The following is a 23,931-nucleotide window of genomic DNA, read 5'->3' as shown; positions in this document are numbered from 1 at the left end:
AAGTGCCTGAGGAGATAGAGCAATGCTATTGAATAGAGTTATTTCTCTCGGTCCTGCTTGAACAAAGGCAGCACCATCTGTTGCTCTCTGTGCTGTCAATCACAGGAGTTTTTTTCCTGTCCAGAAGAAGATTAGGAGAAATAAACCATATGCCAGAGAAATTAAATGAGGAGGAAAATGTTTATTTTCAAGGACGGCTTAGACTGGGATAATTTAACCTTATCCACTGGACACATAAGCTGAATCACAACTGCTTTTTCATTTTACAGAAACAGTGCCCTGTTTTAAAAACTTGGTAAAAGCAGTGCTCATTTCACATTTCTCCAGCAGTCTTGCAGTGTAGGTATGACCCCCAAGAAGTAAAAACCACAAGAGAACGGAAAATACATTCAAGGCTTATTTTGATCCCTAAACATCAGGTTGAGCATATTCCTCAGGATGCTTCTTGTCCAAGCAGCACCACCCATCGTTGTCTGGCTGGTTGAGGAGCTGCATTTCTCTGGACTGCTTTCCTGTCACTTGCTCACAGAAGGGTTAGATGACACTGTGCTGAAAGCCCTGCTTCCAGCTGGAAGCTGTCTGGCAGCCAGGCTCTCACATTGCTGTGGCTAACCCCTGATAGCAACGGTGGAAAATTCCTCTCTGTTTTCCTCAGAGCAGCTTGAGCCAATATATGAAAGAGTGTCTGGGCTATGGAGCAGACGTGGGCAAACCATGGAATGTGAACAGGGATCTCCTGGGCTATTAGGCTGTTCATCATCCTGCAGCTCACACTCATAGGAGGAGATCCTTGTCCGTGGCTTAGGAGAGGAATGCTGCTGTTTATCGAGGTTTTGCTGCTCTCCCTTAGTGAGAGCTTCCTCTGGGGAGTCCAGACAGTGCAGATGGCTGGAGCCAAGGCAAGCTGGGCAAACTCCATGTGCTCACAGACCCAGTCTTGGGAGAGGGGATGTTTCATTTCAACTAGTCTGCTGTAAAGAGTGCCTTACAGTCTAAGTTACTCAGACAAACATCTGGCAATTATGATCTTTAGGTCTGATTCTTACATGCACAGCAGAGAATGTGCTTTTTGCAGGTACCGGAGTAACCTAAGTTATTGCAATCCACATGTCTGCAGCAGTAGCACCTGAAAGACATTCAGGGCAGAAGTATTGCATCAGGGCACTGTGCCTGCTGGCATGTAGGGCCACAGGACCTGCAGGATCCATCCCAGACCAGAGCAGAGCTGCCAGGAGCTGCACACCTCCACCCCCCTGCAGCCCTTGCCTATTGCTTTGTCCAGGAAGAGTGCCAAAAATTTCTTTTGTCTGAATTCTGAGTATAAGGTGAGGAAAACAAATTACACTGTTCTGAGGAATTGAAGGAGGGTGCTGAAAGAGTCAGAGGTGACTGGCAGCTGCTGTTCTCCTCTACTTCAAAGTTGTGTTTGGAAAATTGGATATCAGTGTTACGGTTGAGATACCTTATGATGGAAAATGTGATTTCTTCCAATCCCCTCCTCTTTCCCCACACTTAAGTGTTTGGTTTCCTTACATAAAATATCAGAATAAAACTGACATTTGTTTCACATCAAGTCTCAGTTTTCACTTGAAGTTTCAACATGTGAAGAGAAATAAGAAAAAAATAATAAAGCTGGTTTTCTTCTGACTTTTTTGGAATGGCTCTTTCCTTTTGCCACCCCACTGTAAAATGTGACAATATTAAAAAAGGGGGATATGTGAAGATTTTAAAAGGCAGAAATAGAGTAAACCAAAGCACACAAGTTAAACTTTCTTTCTTTGTTATCTGCTTTTCAGAACTACATTAGGTTACTTATTTGCATTTTTTGTGTTGAGATTTTGGTCCAAAATCAAGGCTGTTTCACAGAAATTTTCAACTTCAATTACATCACAGACTTTGATAGGAAAATACTCATCAAAACTGTTTGAGGATTCCTTCCTGTGCAGACAGAACGTGTGAGGGCTGCCTGGAACTGGCAATACCCATCCAAGGTGTCCTTGACACTTGATGAGCACAGACTAGCACAAGAAGTTGGAGGTGGGAACGTTTTGTAACCACACAGGACACAGCCACAGCTGATTGACACGCTCCTTATGCACTTCCATCTAGATCAGGGAAGCAACTGCTGCTGGAGAAAGAAACAGTAAAAGCAAAGTTGGGATATCACTGCCCTCTGGTCAAAAGTGCTTTATGTAGGAGCACTGGTGTGTCCTCTGTGAGGTCTGGGAAAATGCAGAAAGTCAATACATCAGTGCTTATGTCTGCTCTGGCTTTTATGTTATGAGAAAATAAAGAGAATATCTCAGAGGAAGACAAAAGAAGTTCAGAACAAACATTTCAGCCTCCAATGGTGGGCTCTCAGCTCCACAGCATGGGAGAGTACAGCTGAAGATGCTCATGGAAACATTTCCCAGAGAGCAAGTTCAAGGGAGACCAACACACAGAAATAGGCACCAGGTAGGGAAAAAATGCAGGAAGCTTCATGCTAGAGTCCTGGACACAAGAGTGTAGTGTTAAAACCAGAATAATTTCTCACCAGAAAGGCCACCAAGGTTGAATTTTACCCACAGAATAATCAGAGATCACATCACTTTTGCAGAGTGCAATTCTGAGAGCATACACTGGTGAAGATGCCCAGGGAGTACTGTGTGTACAGGAGGTAGAAGTTCACTAAAATCTGAGTACAACACTCCTGTCACACAGGCACCTTTCACCTTTGGGCCTTGGACACCACATGATACTTGCACAACCCCAAATAAACATGTCATTTTAATTAAGTGTAGCCTTGTCCTTGTTTAAGTCTTAACACAGAAACATAACAACACTTAACAACACTTAACACATGTTGGCCTCAACAACTCCACTCTGCTTCAACACAGCCAGGGCTTTCAGGCAAGCACAGCACATCCCAGGGACCAGCCTCCCTGTACTCATGATCTTCTGGTCCCAAGGGGAGGAGTGAGAGAAAGAGTCCAAGAGGGATTTCCAATCTTGCCTCTTTGGTTTCTTTCTTGGGCACTCTTTGCAGTTGGGATGGTGGTGCTCATGCCAGCCTCACTCTACCATTTACCTTGACTTTGCCCAGCCCCGTGGAAAATGTTGGTAAGATCCCACAGAAGAAACCTGTTTCTCAAAATAACCTTCAAGGCAAAGAAAGAAAGGTAGACAGAGAGTTGTTTGATTGTTTGTAGCTGCCAGGACACTTACCAGCACTGTCTGCATGTTTCCAAGTCTTTTTCTCTATCTTATGAGCCAATACCCCTTACTCTCCTGTCACCCAGAACTATTCACCTCCTCATCAGAGCAACTGCCAGCCAGGAAACTATAACCTGACCCCAAGGAGTCCACAGAGACCAGCCACAGCTGCAGGTGATCCCAAGCCAGCATTGTTCCTCTGGCCAGCAAGAGCAGCAGCTTCAACTCTCCTGCCCAGACACTGAAATCTCAAGCTCCAGCACATTCTCTGGAACACCTCTGTCTCTGAAAATGGCTGGGATGACTGCTGGTGGAAAGACACCTGTCATGCCAGCCCATGTGCATCCAAGTCCTTTTCAGTACTTAAATTTGGATGCATGCACTTTGCCCAGGGCTAACACATTCTATACATCCTAAAAATTAATATGAAAACAATTCTACAAAGCCACAAAAACATATTCTTAAGAGCAAAGAAAATAATTTATTGAGCTTCATTTTTTATTGTTCAAACCTTGATATTTGCTTTTTACATGTATGTTCAATGTCCTGGTGTGGTGAGACCCACGGTCTGATACCAAAGTCTAAGGCCTTCATTCAAACAAACAGAAAGGAATGATACACTTCAGACACTGCAGTGCCTGCAGCAATGTAGGGAGGAACTAAGACCAAACTGTGCTTCAAAGAGGAGCTTACAGCAAGTTTATATCAGCTGTATTTTGGTCCTTTGGCTTTGCATTCATTCTAGGATACAACAGTCTTTCATCCACATTCCTGAAGGGCAAATTAGTTCTTAAAACTGCCCTTCTCCTTGCATATGCCTGTGAGGTACAGAGGCACTCCCCTGCAGCTTTCACACACAGTCACAGCAGAAAATCAATGGGATTTTATGAAACAGGCTTGAGAGGTTCCAGTAGTCTGGAGACTGGCTGGTGAAAAATGCATCTCTCTCCCTGCAGCAGTCTGGGCACTGCCAGGAACCACTGTGGTCACACCTCTCCTGCTAGTTCAAGCTGACCTTCAGAACACTGCAACACTCACTTCCACCAGCTGTCAAACAGTAACTTTGAATTCAGAGCTCTCTCTACAGCAGAGACAAGTTTGGAAGGAGCTACAAGCCGATGGAACAGCCATGTGAGAGTGCCAAACTTCCCAGTGCTAGAGTCAAAAACCAAAGTGCTGCACAGAAGAACTTCAGTGCTAACCTATCTTAAAATACAGACAGGGAGTGGGATTCCTGTTAATTAAGCTGGATAAGAACGATATCAATATCTCTCCTCAAAAGTGATGTACCATCACTTTAGATGAAGTTGCTACTTTCAGGCTTGTCTCTGACCTTCTGTCTTGAGAAAATAGCCCCCCACAGCTGTGAAGAGAAGCTGGAAAACAGGACCCCAATGTAAGCAAGAATAGATGTTCCTCTTTATAGGGCTGCCCTGGTTGCTCTGGGGTATCTCTGACACAGACTGACCTTGCCAGAGGAGCACTGAGCCAGGGGCACAGTGGGGTGGTGACTTTGCACAACCATGAGCATTGTAATTTATCATTACTAATTTCAATTGTTTCTCTTGTATGAATTGTCATCTCTGCATGCATATAGAGGGGGTTCTGCTGCTGTATCTGCTTGGTTGAACGAGTGGGATCTTTCCTCACCTCCTTCAACCCCAGTCTGGGAAAACCACAGGGATGCTCCACGCTGCTGAGGCCATGGCATTGGCTGAGAGTGACACCAGAGTCCACCCTCAGTCCTGTCACACTGGGATTCACTTTTGCATCATAAATAGAACCACAAGGACCACTTCACATAGCTGACCTGTGTGTTTTGGAAGGTTTCTGGGGAACTAGATGAACGCAGGGAGTAGGTTTGCATGGGAAGGGTGAACTTTTGGGGAACAAGTTATAGGACTGGTTTAGTCAGCCCTTTACACTGTGCTGCATCAGCTAAGTATCAGTTAAGTAATTAGTGTAGTATAAAATTAAGTATGATTTATACAAGGATTCTAGATCTGTTATGAAAACAACTGTGATGTAAGACAAGGTTTTTCTTTTTTAAATTAAAGGAACCACTTTCCAATTCAACTGGAATTTGACTGATCTCAGCATCACTTACCCTGTGCCATAAAGACCTAGAAAAATAAACATGCTTTTCTTTGTGAATTGAAGATGTACTTCTCCAGCACCCCACAACACAACAAGGACTGAATGCTCAGCAGACATTGTGACCTCCTGTTCCCAAAAGGTCATGTGGAATATGGAAACACATAGATAGAAACTCCAACATGCAGGAGAATAAACAGGGAAACAGGAGGAGAGGCTGGGGAGGGGGAGTGGGGAAGGAACTGTGTCAAAAGGGTCATGTAGCAAAGAGTCCATAATCTAGGTGAGTATACAAGTAATTTATGAATTTGGGACACACACTCGATAAATCTCATTGGATTCCTTGCAGTCATGGGAGGCTCTGCACAATTATGTGCATTTCAGGTGAGATGAGAATCACATGTGAGGAATGGGGAGGTTTCACTACCTTGAAGCTGGTACCAATGGGGAATTTGTATCTAGTGTTTAAAAGCACCCCTCCATGTTCCAGTTGGTACTTGGAACAGAACTAGGTTATGAAAATACTGTAGAATAATATGCTGTTCTTACACAATAATGTTGAACAATGCTGTTCAGTGTTTCTCCCTTGCTATGGCAAAGGCTCTGAAAAATAATGACTTCCTAGATCAGAGATCTGTAGATAAAGTACAACTATTGTATTATCAATAATGAGTTATGTTGGTTTAGAAACCTTTTCCTGTAGCCAATTTGTGCATCACAAGATGCAATGTTCAAGATAGCAGGGTCTTTTTAAAATGGCAAGAATGCAGCAGAAGCCTAGTTTTGAATAAAGACTATGAAAGAGCTTTTGTGCCATGGAATCCTGATATTTTAAAGTTTATTCACAGTCCTTACTAAATGTAATGACTGTGAATCCTAAAGCCTCCCTAATTAGCAGATATGGAGACAAGAGTGTATTTGCATTTGTATTGGAAATAACAGAAGCAAGTCCATGCAAGTATAGGGCACATGATGTCCTCCCTGCAAGTTATCTGCTACCAGGTTTCACTTTCATAGGCACAATTTATTCTCAGTGGTGTCAGTATCTTGTCTTATGGGTTAATCTGGGTGGGCAGGCCATGAGGGTTGCTACTCTGGGGTTTGGATTTCTTCTGGGAGGAACAAGCAGAAGCTGCTGTGGTCCATGAAAGCATCTGAAACACTGTGCGGTGGGGCAAAGGAGAGCAGCAGACACAGCAGAAAAAGGGTCAGGCAGGAAAAAGGGCTGGTGTTCATCCTGGCTGGCAGAACTGTGGGAGTCAGCAGGGGTGGAAAAGACATCCCAGGGCTTTTGAGGAGCACTGGGAATCCATTTGGATGACTCATTGCTCAAAGTGCAACAGGGAGGCTCACATGGAGCCTGGCCATTGCCCTGTGTGAGATGGGTCCTGCTTCAGAGAAGACATCTAGAGAGGAGCCTCACCTGGGGCTCAGGATGGCCTGAGGGAAACCAGCTGCAGCTCTCTCATGTAATGACAACTGTCCACTGATGCTCCACATCCTCTGGCAAGTACTGGAATTTTCTCAGCCAAGTATTGACAACGAGAAGGTTTGGAAAGAAGAGCAATGACCTGCAGTCAAAGTCCCTCCATTCTGATTTTCAGGCTGAGCAGAGGTCATCTCCAGGCACTCCAGATGCTTCCAGACACTGTGACAAACATGCACTGGCTGCTGCTATCTGTATTGCATAGATCATGAGGACTGGGGGAATTTCCTTTTTTTTTTTTTATTTTTAATTTATACATAATTTTTTTCTATTTTTATTTTCTTTTTCTTATTATTGTTTTTCTTCTCTTTTTCCTTTATTTTTCATTTTCCCTTTTTTTTTTTTCCTTTTTGTTTTTCTTCCCCCCGTGCCTAGAGACCACTCTGTCAATTCCACAGCTGATTATTTGCTTGAGGTTGGAGACAGCGCACAGAACACAAGCAATGTGAGAGAGGGCTCTGGAGGCTGTGGCACTGATGCAGCACTCTCACTCAGCAGGTTCTGTTTAGCCAGGTTTATCTGCCAGGAGCTGGAATAAGAGAGACCTGCAGCACCTCAGTCTTTTGGATGGTCTGTGAGAAAGCTGTGGAGTGGTTTTTCAGGTCCCCGATATTGATTTCCAGTGATGATAAGTTTGGTCTGAGAGCAGAAAGGACAGCCAGTCACCCCGAGAGCTGGCACAGCTGGGCAGGACAGACAGACAAGCCATGCTGAGGGGCAGGTTGTGAGAAATTAGGTGGACCCCCAGGGGCAGAAGTGACAGATTTGTGGGAGAGCACAGGGGCTTCTCTGGCCAGGCCAGACATCCTTGCAGCTACAGGGAGATCACTGCACTGCACTGGAGCCAGGCTGGAGCATCCTGGGTTGGTGCAGTCCCTGGAGCAGAGGCAGCTGCCAGGCACTAGCACTCCCTCCTCTTCGTCCACTGCTGCTTCTTTGCAGAAAGACACTTTTTGCAGGTTGTTTTTTTTGCCCAGGACTGTGATGGCACTATGAGGACAATTGCATGCATTTTGCCTTACCTTTTAATGCACATTTACAGCTGCAATTTGCAACACTGCAAATTGTTCCTTTCTAATCATAAGCCCTTGCTTATAAATGCATGCCCTGTCCATAGGTCCCAAATAATTTTACAAGTTATGGCAGTCTGGCACTGCAGCTGCCACTATTTGACAAGTGGATAAATTGAATAGAAGAAGGAAAATTTATTTGCCAGCTGCTAAAATACAGTCACATAAAGTCCCTCAGTTCCCAGGCATATTCTGCCTCCAGTCCTGGGACTGGTGTACTCTTACTTTCTCCAGTAGAGAGTTTGAAGGAAACACCAGAACATCTCAAATTTTTATACATAAGATTGAATTACACCAGCAGTTGCATAAATTCAAAAGCATAATGTGCCAGAGAAAAATAACTGCTGAGAACAGCATGGTAGTTGGATTACATGCTGTTTGCTAACAATCTTATTGTGTAATGTGCCATACATATTTCAAAATACAAGCACTCCAGCTTGCCTAAGTTTTGAATTGGGAATAAAATCTGTATGACAAAGACTAGGAAACAAATGCTTGAGATATGCAGATTCATTTGTATCAGCACATCTGTTCTAAAAAAAGCAGGAGGAGAGGCAAATAAATTGCGGAAGAGAGGCAAATCAAATGCAGAACTGAAGGAGACATAGGAAGTTAAATAGGACACAAAATTAAATTTTCTCAAAAGTCCTTATTTCATGTAATAGAAAAAAATCTGGGGCAAAACTTCCGATACTACAGTATTTCTCTAGGGAGTGTCACATAAAAATGTATTTCTAACATAACCAAAGGAAATTTACGCAGCTGTAGACAAAAATATGAGACATATACTGTGAAGTCTGTCCAGGGAACCTCAGCAGTAAAACAACACAACAGTCATAGTGGTTCAACTGCTCAGCAAAACTCCCAGCATGATGTGATAAAACTGAAATTGCACCCAAGGGAAAAACACACGTGATCAGGGAGGTAATCTCGATCCTGGGAGTAGTGCTGATGAGTCCAGCTCTGGATCCAGGCAGACTGTTCTGCTGGCAATGTTGTTTTCACAGGGAGTAAGAAGACTGAAAATATTCAAAACTCTTTCAAAATGTAAATTGAGAGTGCACTTGAACACAGTGATTAAATAAATTCATGTGGAGAAAACACTAGGAGAGAAACTTACTGTGAGGATTTGTTAATATAACCTACACCCAGGAGGATTCAAACCAGAAACTAAAAAATCTGTGCAGGTAAGGCACTGTCCACTCGTTGGTGTGCCTGGAAGTGCCCTGCTGGAAAATGTGCTTGTTTGGAGGTTGCTTGATGGAGGTCGGTGTGGAGCAGTCAAGGATACACAGCAGATCCAATTAGAATCTTTGCTCAGCCTGTCCAGCACAAACCAGCAACAAGACAGCCCTTCTCGGGGAGGTGTGTAGGCTCCTTCTGCAGCCAATACAGACAGTAAACTGAGAGAATGAGTCACACCATCTGTGTGTGACAGACATCAGCCCCAAGAGACAGTGAGTTGTCTTATGTGGTGTCTTTCTCTGCTGTTTGGACTGGGAGATGAGATAGATTCTACCAAGTTCACCTTCAGACAAAGTTCTGTGAAGTAAGCCCCAGTTCTGTCTGATGGTCCTTCTGATGTGCTGTGACCAGCCAGGAGTGGCTGCCACCACCTGCTGTCCTCCCCGGGCTGCCTCAGCTCCCGGCCACCCGCTGCTTTAACCAGGATCTCTGCTGTCTATGGGGACAGCGGCTGGGCTGCATCTGTATCAACATGACTCAGCAAGGACAGATTTTTGTCTCCAAACCTTATTTTCTTCCTGCAATTCAGCCATGCTGACTTCTTCACATCCCCCCTGCTGTCACATACACTTCTGCTTGGTGGCACCTCTTTCTGCTTTACCCTTCGTCTGCCCAAGCCCTCCCCCGGGCTGTGCTCGTGTCCGCGGCTGCTGCCCGGAGCGGCTGCGCTGCTGCGGGGCGGCCTCGGAGCCCCAGCCCGGCCCGGTCCCGGCAGGGAATGCCGAGCGCCCGGCGAGCCCGGGATGCTCCAGCACGCTCCGCCATGTCGCATGTCCCACTCATAACCTCGAACAGAAGGGCAAGGTATGGAAAATGGTGCTGCAGGAGCTTGCTCCGGGCAGTGCCTCCAGACAGTGCTCCGTCTCCCTCTAGTGATGCCTGGGAGCAGGGAGGCAGTGCCCGAGCTCTCACAGCCTTTCTCCTCCTTCAGTGCACAGGATGCCCTCCCTGACCGCTGCCTGCAGGACAGAGCTCTGGCTCAGGATCTGAATGATTCATTACTGTGAGCACCACTCCTATGGAAAAGCCGCTGTCACTGCGGCAGCCCGGTCTAGCGGAGGCCCTGTTAGAGCTCACACCAGTCTGCTGCTGCCAGAGGGTCCTCTTTGTGTCTGGAGAAAACCATCCGCATCAGCAGCTTGCACAGGGAAAGCAGGAGCTCACAAAGTGGTCTTTGCCCTATGGGAGTGCACTCAGTCTCCTCGATGTAGCCATTAGTCCTGTGCCCTGGCTTTGGCTGGGGTGCAGTTTAATTGCCTTCACCGTACCAGGTATGAAGATGTGGTTTGGATTTGTGCTGGAAACAGTGCTGATAATGTTGCCTGACAGTGAAGAGGAGACACGAAACAACAGAGTTGTTTAGTGCGATGCTTTATTGAGGGCCCTGGGGTTTGAGGACTAGCGTCCAAAGTCAGAGCCCCCCCTTAGTTACATTTTCAGGGTTTAAATACACTTTTAGAAGAATTACTTCACTCTTTGATCTTCTTGCTTCACTGCTCCTACATGGTTTTCTCAAGGTCTCTTCACTCCCTTTACATTCCTTCTAGTAATAAATTGTTACAGTTTCTTTAGATAAGTCTCATACATTATATCAGCTAGTTCCACACCAGTACACACAGAGTCTGCCAACACAGGGCCTAATTTATAAAACAACCTTTAGCATAACTACTGCTAATGCTAAATTAATATATATATATAAAGTTTATCTACTTGCAACAATAACACAGGGGTGATTTCATTATTGCTAAGCAGCACTTGCACAGAGACAAGATCTTTTCTCCTCCTCACTCCACTCACCAGCAAGTGGGCTGTGTACCAAGAAGCTGGGAAAGGACACAGGAGAGTTGACCCCAGATGACCAAAGGGGCATTCCACACCATATGGCACCATGCTCAGTGTATAAAGCAGAGGGAGAATAAGGAAGCAGGGGGGATGCTGGGGGTGGCTGTGTTTGTCTTCCCGAGCCACCACTATGTGTGATTGAACCCAGCTTTCCTGGGGATGGCCAGACACCTGCCTGCCCATGGGCAGTGTTTGCTTTACTTTTGTGCACAGCTTTTGCTTTGCCTGTTGAACTGTTTTTGCCTCAGCACACGAGCTTTCTTACTTTTACTGTTCATTTCCCCATCCCACTGGTGGAAGGAGTCTGGGTGTCTGGAATTAAACCACATGCCCTGCTTAGAAAATACCCTGGATTACACTCTTTGAGGAGAAAAAAACCCCTCAAACCTGCTTTCTCCAGGTAGCCTTGTGTAACAGGGGATAAAGGTAGTGTATTCGGTCACTGGCGATGAAATGACACATTGGTCACCCCGCTGGCACAAGGGCTCTGCTGGGCAGTGGCCCGGCGGCTGCGGCTCCGTCTGCAAGGCCGGTGGGACAGAGCATAGCCGGGACACACAGGGCAGGACAGGAGCAGGGAAGGACACAGGACACTTCCAGCAAAGCCCGCTGGATGGCAGTGACAGGTCTGGGATGGAGCGGGGTCGGCACAGCTACCCTGGATCAGTTCCTCGGAAAACGGAGCGACACCTCTTCTGGCGCCCGTACCGTGAGCACACAGGGGTGTAGCGCTCCTGATGCCGCTGTGAGCTCTTCAGGCATAATCGCCCCGCAAATGGAGAGCTGCATCTCCGCATGAGGATGCTCCCGTGCCTGCAAGGACTGTGCTTTTCACTTTGTGAATGGGTCCCAGGCTGGATGCATCTTCTCGAGCTGAAATCGAACAGGTTACCATCGCTGAAAGAAGGGCTGTCCTTCTCTGCCGCATCCCGGCCACTCCAAACACCGTGACCATCCTCAGTCTGGCAGACCCGACGTGCCTTGAGCCTGCATCAGCTCCACTCTGAGGCTGGGGGCCCAGGCAGCCCCAAGAGGCTCAATGAACATGATGGAGAAGGCAATACATATCTAGGAGCAGAGATTCAAGCAAGGAGGGCAGGAGTGATGCTACTTTTCTTGTTAGGAATTTTCTTTCGTTTGTTTGTTCATATGTTTTTGAGAAACACATGTGGGCTTCATCTAGTCACATTCATAGTATGATTAAAAGTAATAATTTTGGGATGGACACAAAAGTGGAGTTTGTGCAGTTCAACGCCCTGCTCCAAGTAGCTGAGACCAGGTTGCTCAGACATTTCTCTGTCTGAGAATTGAAAATCTCAGGGTATGGAGATTCCCTGAGGCCTTATTCAAGATTTGTTTATCCAAACAAATATGATTTTATGATCAAAGAGTTTTTTCACTCATTCTAGTGTTCCAGGTTGTGTCTGTTCATCTTGCTCTACCACTGCACACTTCAGGTGACTTGCACTTGCCTTATCAGCCACATTTTCCCTTGAGATAATTCTATACAGTGATAACATTCCCTCCACCTTCCAAAGAACCCACTCCCCATATTACACCTAGAGTTTTGCTATCACAAATTACTGCTTTTTTTTTTTTTTTTTTTTTTTCAAAATGGTATTTCTCTAGTAAAAGACGTTTTGCAAAGCACTGGGCAGGTACATACACAAACACAGCCGAGATGAGTGTCCCTAAGCAAAGCTTTTCCTTCTGCCTCCCCAGCAGGGAGGTGGCTCACGACCCGCGGTGCAGGGAGGGCACGGATCTTGCAGAGCTGGGGCTGACACCCGCCCTGGCAGCAGAGCCGGAGCAGCAGAGGCAAGCCAGGCTTTAGTGACTTCAGGGAGTGAGGGCTGTGATTCACTAACGGGCTCACGGCAGGTGTGGAGAGCTGAGCTGACCGCCGCCCTTCCCTCTATCCCACCGTGTTTCTGGAGGTTCCCTCCCCAGCTGCAGGCTGGGCTGAACGCCTCCAACACTCCGGAGCTGCCCTAAACCCGGCACGCTAAGGTAAACCAGCGCCAGCCCCGACTCTCTTTCAAGCCAAAGGACTGCAACTTGTGATTTCTTAACTGCTGCTCCCATTGATTATCTGGAACTTGACGGGCATGGGACTCTTCATTTCCAAATCCAGGGAGCTCTGGTATTCAGACAGCTGAATCATAGAGGTTATATTGAGCTCGCCAAGGATTTGAGCTACAAGGAAAAGGAGAGCTTATCTCTGCACTCGCGGCCAATGAATCAACAAAAAGACACCATTAAAGAGCTAAAGCTGAATAAGGAGAGCAGCGTGAGTTCAAAGTCACATGAACTCACTGGCCATGTTTGAGCTAAGCAACCTGGGAGGTGGTAAATTCTGCACCACTTTGAATTAACCTTGGCAGCATAATATTCCTTGAAAAAACAGAACAAGAAGAACAGGATCATTCTAAAAGCCATCGTGCCAAGTATCCCATGCAGTGATTCATGTATTCAAATCTCTATACACAAGTGGAGCAGATCTGCAGAAACATCAGTCTGACTTTTAAACAATTTATTCCTGATTAATTCAAAGCACTCCTTGAAATGCAAAGGTTTTAGTGTCTGTAACCTGTGCTTAAATATTTCCACAGACAGTTTGCAAAATAAATATGCTCCGAACCAGGAAACAGACACAAAGGTCTCCCTTGACTCTGATGATTTTCTATAATTTATATGATGACATCATGATTCCAGGCACTAACCCTTGCTCTCACTATCACATGCTGGATGAATGCTACACCGTCTCACCACCCCTTCCTGATTTCTTTGATCCAGGCAGACACACCAGCTGCAGCAGCTGCTGACATATGTCTGGAGGAAGAAAGTTCTGTTCCATGAAAGATTTAAAGATTTTCCTGGTTGATTCATTTGAAGCTTGAACAAAATTTCTGAATTTATTTTATGAAGAGAAACCTTGTCTCGAGTCTATGATGATTTCATTTTAACAAAATGGGAGTGTTTGTATTTTGTGTTGTAATACGGAATTGAAAAATGTTTGAATATTAAAGAGCATCAAAGTGAAAGCAGTTTTGTATACAAACTAGAAACATGTGTTGAAACAGGACTTTTTTTCCATCTCATGAACTGAAACATCAGCAAATTCAGTTCCACTTCTCAGAGCATATCAAATTCCTCAGATTTCCATATCCTAGCAGACTTTTCCACCACAGTTTGTTTCATTGCTTTCAGTGCTTGTACCTACACCAGTTTCAGAACTGCTTTTCATTGATACTGGAGTTACAAGAATCCTACCACAGTATTTTAACATGTGGGGCCACATTTTTGGGGGTTGTTTTGAGTACAACTGTGCAAATTTGCTTGAAAAGGCAACCTAGCACAGGTCTGCTCGGGACACCAGCCAGCTCTGCCTGGCATGCAGTGGAACACAAATGGAGGTTTTTCTAGCTCTAATAATCACAGCCAAACCTGGCGCTGCTTAATTTAACAACATAGCTCAGAGGCCAAGATTTTCTGTTTGCAGAATCACATGGGAATTGTAAAAGGCTCAGAATGTCTGAAAATCAGACAGCTTATCCAGATGGCTGAACAGCGTGCTTGGGGACATAACTTCAGGCAGACAGTCTCAAAAGTCTTGGCTATACCAGCTGTAGGAAGGAAGGTGATATCCCATTTTTCTTTCATACTGTGCATAGATGTAGGTATTCGAAGAATTGAGTCCTATTGCTTAGTTAAGAAATCTTAAGAAATCTTGCCTCCAATGTAGAGGAAGATTATGTTGTCCCCCTTTCAATGGGCATTTGTAATGTAATTATGCAAAAGTTCATGCCTACTATGAATGGAAGAGAAATCACATTTATCCTCATTATTGTAATTTGTTTTGGAATGGGGAAGTCATTTTTGCTGCTGTGTTTTTCCACATCAGAAACTAGACAGGATATCATGGAAAAGTGCCTGCATGGAAGAACTGGTGCTAAGAGAGGCCAGGGCAGAGCAGCCTCAGGGGAGACTCAGGGAAGCATGCTGATAAAGCAGCAAGAGTAACCTCCTCTGGCCACTCAGAGATCACCTTTCCAGCTCTTCCACCATCTTTCCACAGGATCCATGTGAACTGTACACCTCATTCTCCCAGATGCCACAGACACAAGCCCCTTTTCCTGTGATTGCCTGTCATGTCGGTGATTTGACATTCAGCCCTGTGACTCAGGCTGAATAGGATGGACACACATCCATCTGTCCAAGGGGACACACAACAGCCTCTGGCCACAGATGAGCCATCTTTGGCATGTAAAAGTGCATCTTTTTCGGAGCACATCTGATGAGATGCTGCAGTGGAGGATGTTGTGTGTATCCTTCAGTCACCTGTGTGGCCCATCATAGCTCAGACACTGCCTGCTGCATCTTCTGAGTCCCAGTTGAGCCTCATTTCCTTCAGGGGGGGGAATGTTGGTGGCCCAGGAGCCAAAGGCACAGAAAAGCCTGTGTTTGGTTCCCACCCACATTCTTGGCCTAGCAAAAACTGTCCCTGTTCACATTACCCACTGGCCTTGCTGGTGTCCTTGAGAGTGTGAGATGCACTCATGATCAAAGAGCTGGGAGAGGTGACACTCTGCCCATGTAGCTGGCACAGGCAGGTATGTCCTGGGTGCACAGTCCCTACTGCATGCAGTCCTCTCCTGCCCTAAGGTGAGCAACAAATCCCTGGGGACAGCTTGTGGTGGCACTCTGCACATTTGGCATGGTGAGAATGGATGCTCTGGGGTCACTGCCAGCTGCCCTTGCTGCAAGTTTCTTCTTCCTGGCCAGGCACATTTTTCCTTACACAATATCTAGGTTTCCACCTTATCAATACTCATCCACCCTTCACCAGACATCCAACAACTGTCCAAGCACTAAAACAACATGACCTTGCAGAGTTTCATTTACCTGTTAGCAAGCAGGTTGAAATTGCTGGTTACATGGCCATGCTATGCAGTGACCAAGGAGCTTTAATGTTTCACTTGTGGCTAACAAAAGCTGGCAGCAAACTTGCCTCTTGCCCCTCTGCCACATGCAATCACTGCAGCCCTTCGGACCTGGTGGGCAGTGCTGGCAATCAATCCCAGCACAGCTGTGAGCCCAGCAGGCACCTGCAGGGAGAGTGCAGCTGCAGAGGGAAGGGGAGCAGGGTGGTGCTGCTGTAAATGGACTGTACCTCCTGGAAGAGGAGATGAGGGTGCCAGGAGATATCTTCAAGCAACATGTTTAAGAGGGTTTGCCTGATAAAGGACAGGTGTCATCACAGCAGGGCATTCCACCTGCCCTGTGGCAAATGGATACCTCTCAATTCCACAGGCAGACCCAGAGTTGCTCAGGTCACAAACTTCATTTTCAGTAGAATGTTACAATACAATTTTCCCTGGAGGAAAAACAGAGGAAAAAAATTAACCTTTTACTGTCACAGAAGTTGAACCTTGAAATACCTTCCTTGAAAAAGAGAAGTTGGATTTCAGTTGTGTCCTAAATAGAAGCTTATCAAACTGTAAATATCACAGTCATCCATCATGATAAAGAGAGACAGTTATACTGCAGGAATCATATCACAGGAGATGTAGATCAGCTGAGAAGCTTGAGTACAGAAAAGTTCAGAGGTATAAAGAAACAAGATTGCACCATTTCCCTGAAAGGTCAAATGCAATGTCCAAACTAGATTATTTCAGTGAATGAATTAAAGAGAAACTTTAAGAAACACTTTTTTTAACCTATGCAGTGAAAACACTTATTTTTTCAGTCATAAAACAATTTAAATAAACCAGTCCCACAAATTTTATGAAATAATTTTGTTTGAAATAGTACCAAGAGGAAAAAACCTGTTATGGCAGCGTGAGAGGACGCGCCGCCCCCAGCAGACACAGGAAACAGAACAGCCTCTGGACTCTGGGCACTCAACATTCCCCAGCACCACCTAATCAATAATCTCACACGCAAACCTCGCCAACAGCCCTGCCACAGGCAAACAGGGGACACAAACACTGGTTTCCAGAGGGAAGGTGTCACCTCTGAGTGCATGGGAACAGCCGCCCTGGACCTGCTCCACACACATCTGGGGCTCCAGGCAGTGAACTCTGAACCCACACGTAAGGACTGCTGTTTGTCCCGGCTGCAAACATTCCAGTTCAAACCTCAATTTCGCCATCCTTCCTGCCCTGCTAAGTAGTCTGCTGTGGAAGGTTTCTGGGGCTGTGGAAAGGGAAGGCCCACTTGGTAATATGCTGTTAGAACTGAACAATGTATTCACACTCCATTCACCCTCCTCTGAAGAAGGAACATGTGCTCTGGGAGCTATGGCAGTCACTGCCACTCGCCAGCAGTGTCATGATGATGCAAAAATGTAAACACCACATTGATACATAATGAATAAGATTCAGGAAGTAATAATTCACCTCAGATTGCCACTCCTAGAGCTTCACCTGCAGAACCTCAGTCTGTTTGGGGAAAATGTTCTTCAAAAATGTTGTAGACCCAAGAGGACTAAGGATGGCTAAAATTACCAGTCTAGAAACCTTTTCAGAAAAATAGAACTAATGGAGCAGGTTGCCTTGGGAAGCTGAGGGGGTTTCTAAGAATAGGTTAGAGAACATCTGTCGGAAATGGTTAAATTATATTTGATCTTATCTTGTAGGAGGGGAAGAGACTAGCTGGCCCTTCAACATCCCTTCCAGAGCTATTTTTATGTTTCCATGGCAACTCTTTTGCAGATAGATTTTTCTTTGTATCAAGGCACTGGGATACTCTAAGGTGACTCATGAAAGCGGATTTTGGGAGTTGACACTTAACACCTACATGTGAATTGCTAATAAGTTTTCCCCTACACTGATCCTCTTATTAATTATTTGAAGAGACTTTTAAAAATAAATCTATTGTCGTGCCATTTTTATCCTCTTCCCATCCTCCAACTGAAATTCAGCCAAGGATGGGATGAAAACAGAGAGATTGCACCCAAGTTTGGGAGGATGGAGGGGGAAGAACAACATTTCCTGAAGTCACTACCAAAGGAAGTTCTTCTAAGTAAGATCTTCCAACTGGAATTTGCCCAGGTATACCAGGGTTCACATCACAGCTCTTTAAAAAGCAATGTTAAAACAAGTGGCTGGTGAGAATCTGGATTTGCAGTGCCTGGCTGAGGTGGGAGTGTGGGAGTGTGCGGCTGCAGCCTGGGGAAGACCCTGGGGAGGAGCTGAACACTGTGCAGCACCAGTGCAGTTACCACCAGTTTGGACATATTGAAAAGGAAGCCAGAGAAGAAGCTGCAAACCAAGGGACCACAAATCAGCCAGGACTGATAAAGAAATACTTAATAAGCAAATATTCTTGGCCAGGGAATGTGCTGTCACAGGAGGTTTCTGTGACAGACTAGGACAGAAGGGAACAGTTATTGAGTGACTCTGAGCTATTCAGATACAACAGGTGAGATGGGGGAAATTCAGTTTGCCTTTTAGAGACAAGCTTAAATTTTCCTCCCTAAGTGGTATTCTACACCCTCCTTACATAACTATAGGAAAATGTTAGCTAAACAGCCTCTGGTCTGCTACCCTGAGAGAGCTCTTAACCAGCCTGGCAGGCGGCTTGGCAATTGCCTAGGATTCAAAAGCCTGGATGGAAAATTCTGAAACAGAAGCTCTGCCACGTAGCACATTGGCATCCTGAGGAAAAGACCTTGGCCTAGAACCAGGTTCTGAGTAACAAAATCAACCCCTGGGACAAGCTAGCGTGGATACTCTTTAATTGTAATTTACACACTGCTTGAACAATTTTAGACAGTGACAGAAGCACGAGAGTATTAAGACCACCCAAGCACCTACTAAGACATAAAGACAGCAATTACAAACTGATGTTACACGGTGTTATAAAAGCAACCACTTGCCTCTCCCTACCTCCCATCTGTTTTTCTTGAATTTTTTCCTTTTGCCGCACCCCACATCAGCTTCGTGTGACATTCCCCAGGTTCATCCAGGCCACATGCCTATGGGGGATCTGCTGATCCCCAGGTTGTACCCAGTGCCCTTTACAGCCCTGCTTGTCTGCAGCTGCAGCCAGCCAGGTGAAAGCTGGGCTAGAGAAGGGATCTCACCCTGGGCAGCCCTTACCGAGCGAGACGGCAGCAGAAACACAGTGCAGAGCCAGGCCAGATTCACATCTCACTTGGGCTGGTATTTAGCTTGTGATTACACTGGAGTGCAGCTGTGGAGAGCAAGATCAAAGTGAGCTATCGTGCTCAAAGGGGGACACGGAGAGGAGGCAGCTCTAGGTCAAAGTCATAGGAAAGGCTGTGATGCTTAGTTGCATTTATAGTTGCTCTATACATTGTATCGTACACGGTGTTCTTCCTGCCTCTGCAGCCAGCCAGCGATCCAGAACTGGAAGTTCCTGAGGAAATGGCCTTTAACTCTTCCACCTGTCCTGGTGTGGCTTGAGAGAGCTCTCCAATGCTCTGGGAGAATGCAGGACACGGGCTGGGACAGCTGGCACTGCTGCATTCAGGCAACTTATTTAACCGATGGAAAACTTCCCTAGCACCCAAGGAAGGTACAGACAGGAAAATGTAACAGGCTAAAAGGAACAATGGAGTCCTTCACAGCAACATGAGATGAAGATGCATTATTTTATTTTGGGTATCATTCAATCCTTTCCTCACACAGGACAACATCCAGGCAGCAGAAAAGGTCCCTTGACTGTGCTTCTCAGTATTACCAAGAGTGGGTGATTTCAGCTGTAACTCTGACTATTTCAGATTGATTATCTCTGGTCTAAGGATTTTGATTCCTTCTGCAGTCAACAGATAGAGCAAGGCAGCTGCAAAGGGGTGATTCACCACACCCTAAAATAGATGGAATGAGTCATGACCAGACAGGCTTATCTCCTTTCACTGATTATAGAGAGAGACCAGACAAATAGTTTAGGTGAGATGCCATGACTTTCAGATGGCTAAAATTAAATGTGTGGTATTGGTATCCCACTCTGTAATCACAGAGGCCTGTAGGTTTCATGGCCCAATTTTTTTTTTTTTTTCTTTTGAGAGAGAGACAGAGAAAGAGAGAGAGAAGTTTTTCCATCTTTTTTTCCCATCTTTCACTGCTGATAAAATTGTATCAAGCGTTCTTGTGTATTTCAAGAAATGTAGCCCAAAGAGAAGTCTCAGCTCTCAATACAATGACAGAAATTCCAGAGGAGGATAAATAGGCTCTAGGCAGCAGGACATGAAGAAAATCCAGTCGAAGTTATGTGTGCTCCACAGTGACTTAACAGAATGGAAAGTGTGTATTATTAGTAAAATGCATTTGTGGTCCCCCAGCACCACTTGCTCATGCAGTTAAACAAACACACCATGGGACACTTTCTACAAACACTGAACAAGGCACAAACTGAATACTGCTAGAAAATTGCAAGATGCCTAAACCCCAGCCTGTTACTGCAGGCATTTTGTCTAAAATCTGCAGTCACTACTCCTCTGTGTACACATTAAGAAATCTCTTCCCTCCTGACAGAGAAGAGGTGGAAGATTTTCCACAACAGAATAGAAATATAAAGCCCTGTAGCTTCTTAAGGTTTCAGCATGTTTTACAGAAAAATAAATAACAGCCTGTGGGATGGCTTAGGGCAAAGCTGCTAAAAACAAGCAAAGTCAGTTTTTCTGGATAAGGTATTGAGCAGGATGATTATGAGGGTGAAATATCTGACCCCAGAAAAGAATGGGGCAGTGGGATGGAGGTGGAGAGCCGAGCTTCTGGCAGAGAGCAGCGATGCCTTTGCACTGCTAAGCACATTTCCTGCAATGCCAGTATTTGCTTTGATTGCATTTTCCACACAACATCTGCCAAGGTGGCAGAGTTGCAGAAGAACAAAGTTCTTTGGAACTTGTGATGGAGATTGAAACACCCCAGCATAAACAAAAGGCCCGTGACTCATGGTGCAAGGGACTGTGTGGGTATAGAAGACCTAAAGAAACAAGGGTGAGCTGCTGTTTGGGGGTGTCTGGAACACAAACTAAAGCAGAAACATTTCAGCACAGCTGTATTGAAACGGGGGAAACCATTTAGCTGAAATCTCTAACAGCTGCATGGATCCAACCTCTTCTAGAACACTTGAAGCAATTGACAGTGTTACCTCTTGTGATGAGGGAGGTCTCCACCACTCCAAAGCTGATAAATAACTTTAAAAACAGCATCCCAGGGCTGCCTGACCAGCGGATTCAGACTGCCTGGTAGATAGCTACATCAGGGAGCAATCCACTGGCCAGTTGCAGTAGCGAGGAGTTAAAATCCTTGCTTCCCCTTTCTTTAGACAAATAAATCTTTCTGTGGTTGCCTGGAAGGAAAAGCAGGCTGTGGTATGTGGACATCTGGGAGAGATTCAGGCCACCCTTTGTGGTGTGTGGGGAGACCAGTGTGGTGAGGCTGCTGTGGGCCACCTCCTGCCCCAACCTTCTTGATGTTTTGGCAGCAGCCTTAGAGCTCCTGCTTCTCTTGCAGCTGCACTGGGATGCAATGTCCCCCAGCAGCCCACATTTGAAGGAGATGGGCTTGTCCACACCAGGTTGCTCTACATGTCCCTGGAGTATGTGACTTGCAAAGAAAATAAATCTCTGAAAAATTTCACAGAATAATAATACAGGACCTATCAAAGGAAAAGCAGAATAATGAAATGAGTGAGTTAATAGCTCTTGGAACTCCCTTTCCAGCAGAGCTGGGTGTGCCTTCCTATTTACCTTTGACTGTTTTTTCTCACACCATGAGGACAAATGGCACAGACTTTGCTTTTCTGCATGGAGGCAGGGAGGACCTGGCAGAGTCAGACCCCATTGAGCTGCTCAGAAAAGACTGTTTTCTGCTGAGATGTCCCTATCTGAACAGTCTCCTTGAATGTCTCCTACTGAGAGTCCAGAGGCACGGCAGCAAAAAAACACTCTGTGCTAATTTCCATGCAGAGTTGTTTTGGAAACAGTCAAACATGCCAAGTGTTTAAAAAAAAAAAAAAAAAAAAAAAAAAAAAAAAAAAAAAAAAAAAAAAGAGGCATTTTACCTAAAGGAAATTACTTCTGCCAGACAATGAGCTATCAGCCTTCCAGATGGAATTTGTGTTTGGAATCAACTGTGCCCCAAGGAACCACGCTGCAGAGCAGGAGGCACTGACCTTGGAGGAAGCGGAAAGGTTTGCATGACTCCTCTGTGCCTGCTGCAGATCAGAGCTGACACTCCTTTTAATGGACATGCAAGGTTTAAGGCAATACAACGATGGGTTTGAAAATAGACATGTAACAAAGGCGCTGAAGGGCTCAGTGTTTTTTGGTTTGGTTTCCCTCAAATTGAAACAGGGGCACTTAAATAGGTTATGAGCATGGGAAGGAGTCCCAGCTGCAGGAAGAGCATATAATGGGGCAGTAATTGTGATTCCAAATGCAATGAAATCCGGTAACATCAGGGTGATGCTGATACCAGCTTTGTGCACCCTGCTGTGGCATTATGGCCTGACACAGCTGTTTTCTGCATCGCCTCACTGCACGGCCTCTCCCTCCGAGCTGGAGTCACGCCTGGCCACGGAGCTCCACGGCTGGCAGCACTCACTCCTCTTCTCTGGAGCACAGCAGGGCTGCCTGCATGTTATGGAGCCTCAAAGTGGGTTTATGCCTTGTTTTCAAGAGACATATAGGAATGAAACCATCATATGTGGTAAGCTGTGCTGTGGAGTGATAGTCACAGGGGTATTTTGTCATTTCCTAGGTAAATCATATGATGGAGGGAGCAGAAGGCTTGTGACTGTCCAAGAGACACAGATGCATAGCCAGCTCTGACCTTCATTGCCTCTTTGTCCAAAGACTGGTGGTGTCATGCTATGAAGTGAATCATAGTGCTGGTTTCCCCTGTTTTTATGAAAGATGTGAGTGGTATTGCCTATGGCTGTTACATGATCTGCTTCCTCTTTAGAATGTTCTTCCAAAAACAACATTCCTTTGGTATTATCTTCTCTTTTCTCTCCTTTCCCCTTCTTCCTAATCCCTTCTCCACAGACTGGTCATTTGTCACTCCTCAGACTAAATTCCCCATCAAACCCTCAACCAGAAGTGGAGAAAAGGGGCTGCAAACATATTGCTTACCTGTCCTCAAGGCTTCACAATGCCTTGCACAGACAAGGTGTCTTCTGAAGAAGGTCTTCTGCAAAACTTTCCATAGTCAGTCCTGTCTAAAAACAGATTATCTTGGTGGATGAGATAGGCAGTAGAGTGACTTGTACATGCCAAGAAAGCTTAGTATGGTGTGTTTGAGGAGCAGCAAAGGACCTTGTTCTGCACTCCTCCTTCCGTCACTTAATCAGGCTTGCCACTCAACAACTGGTAGATTTTTAATTAAAACATCCACCTCACAACTTCTATTTGGTTCCAGTTTTACAACACTGAAATTACCAGCGGGATGCTGTAAATAAGCTCATGCCATTTTTACAGGAGATCAGGCACTAATTTTGACAATCTTAGCTCAAGCACTTTACTACAGGTTTTTATATAGATGTTTTCAAACAGCAGGGGACCAGGTCAGAACTCAGAGGAGGGCAGCTTGTCAAGGAAAAGAGGGCCAGGGTGAGGAGAAAACCAGATTGTATACAGTCTAGCACTGCTGTGGTTTTAGTCTCTTAGCATTAAATAACTCACTGAGACCAGCCAGAAAACAGCTCCAAATGTACACTGCAGCTGCAAGCAGCTTAGCACAGCCTGGGGAACAAGGCGGTGCCACGACGCCCAGGTAGTCACATCCCTGAAAAAAGCTGCCATTGCTCACGGCTAGTGTCTCAACTGTGCTTTCACTCATCTCCCTCCGAACAGCCCCCGCCAGCGGCTAAGAAATGTCCTCAGGCGGGTGTGGAGGAAAAAAGCCAAAGGCTATTGCCTAAACCAGTCCTGCGCTTGCATTTGCTCCAGAGCAATCACCCCAGCCGCTGCGCACAAACCAGAGAACAAAGTTTTAGACCCTCAGGACTGGATCTGGTTTTCTG

The 23,931-nt window shown here is 45.6% G+C and overlaps 1 long non-coding RNA gene across 1 annotated transcript; it reads right to left on the bottom strand.

Moving 5' to 3' along the window:
• Positions 1-1,162: 1,162 nt before the first annotated feature.
• On the bottom strand, positions 1,163-9,711 carry LOC306814121. Its single transcript, XR_013777100.1, has 3 exons — positions 9,659-9,711; positions 6,713-6,967; positions 1,163-2,128 (listed from the first exon to the last, which is right to left on the bottom strand). It is a non-coding gene; the product is annotated as an uncharacterized lncRNA (long non-coding RNA).
• Positions 9,712-23,931: the final 14,220 nt, after the last annotated feature.

This window comes from Erithacus rubecula (assembly GCF_903797595.1).
Source record: "Erithacus rubecula genome assembly, chromosome: Z".
NCBI classification, from domain to species: Eukaryota; Metazoa; Chordata; class Aves; order Passeriformes; family Muscicapidae; genus Erithacus; species Erithacus rubecula.
The sequence above is the reverse complement of the archived record's forward strand: the minus strand, read 5'-3'. Positions and strand labels throughout refer to the sequence as shown.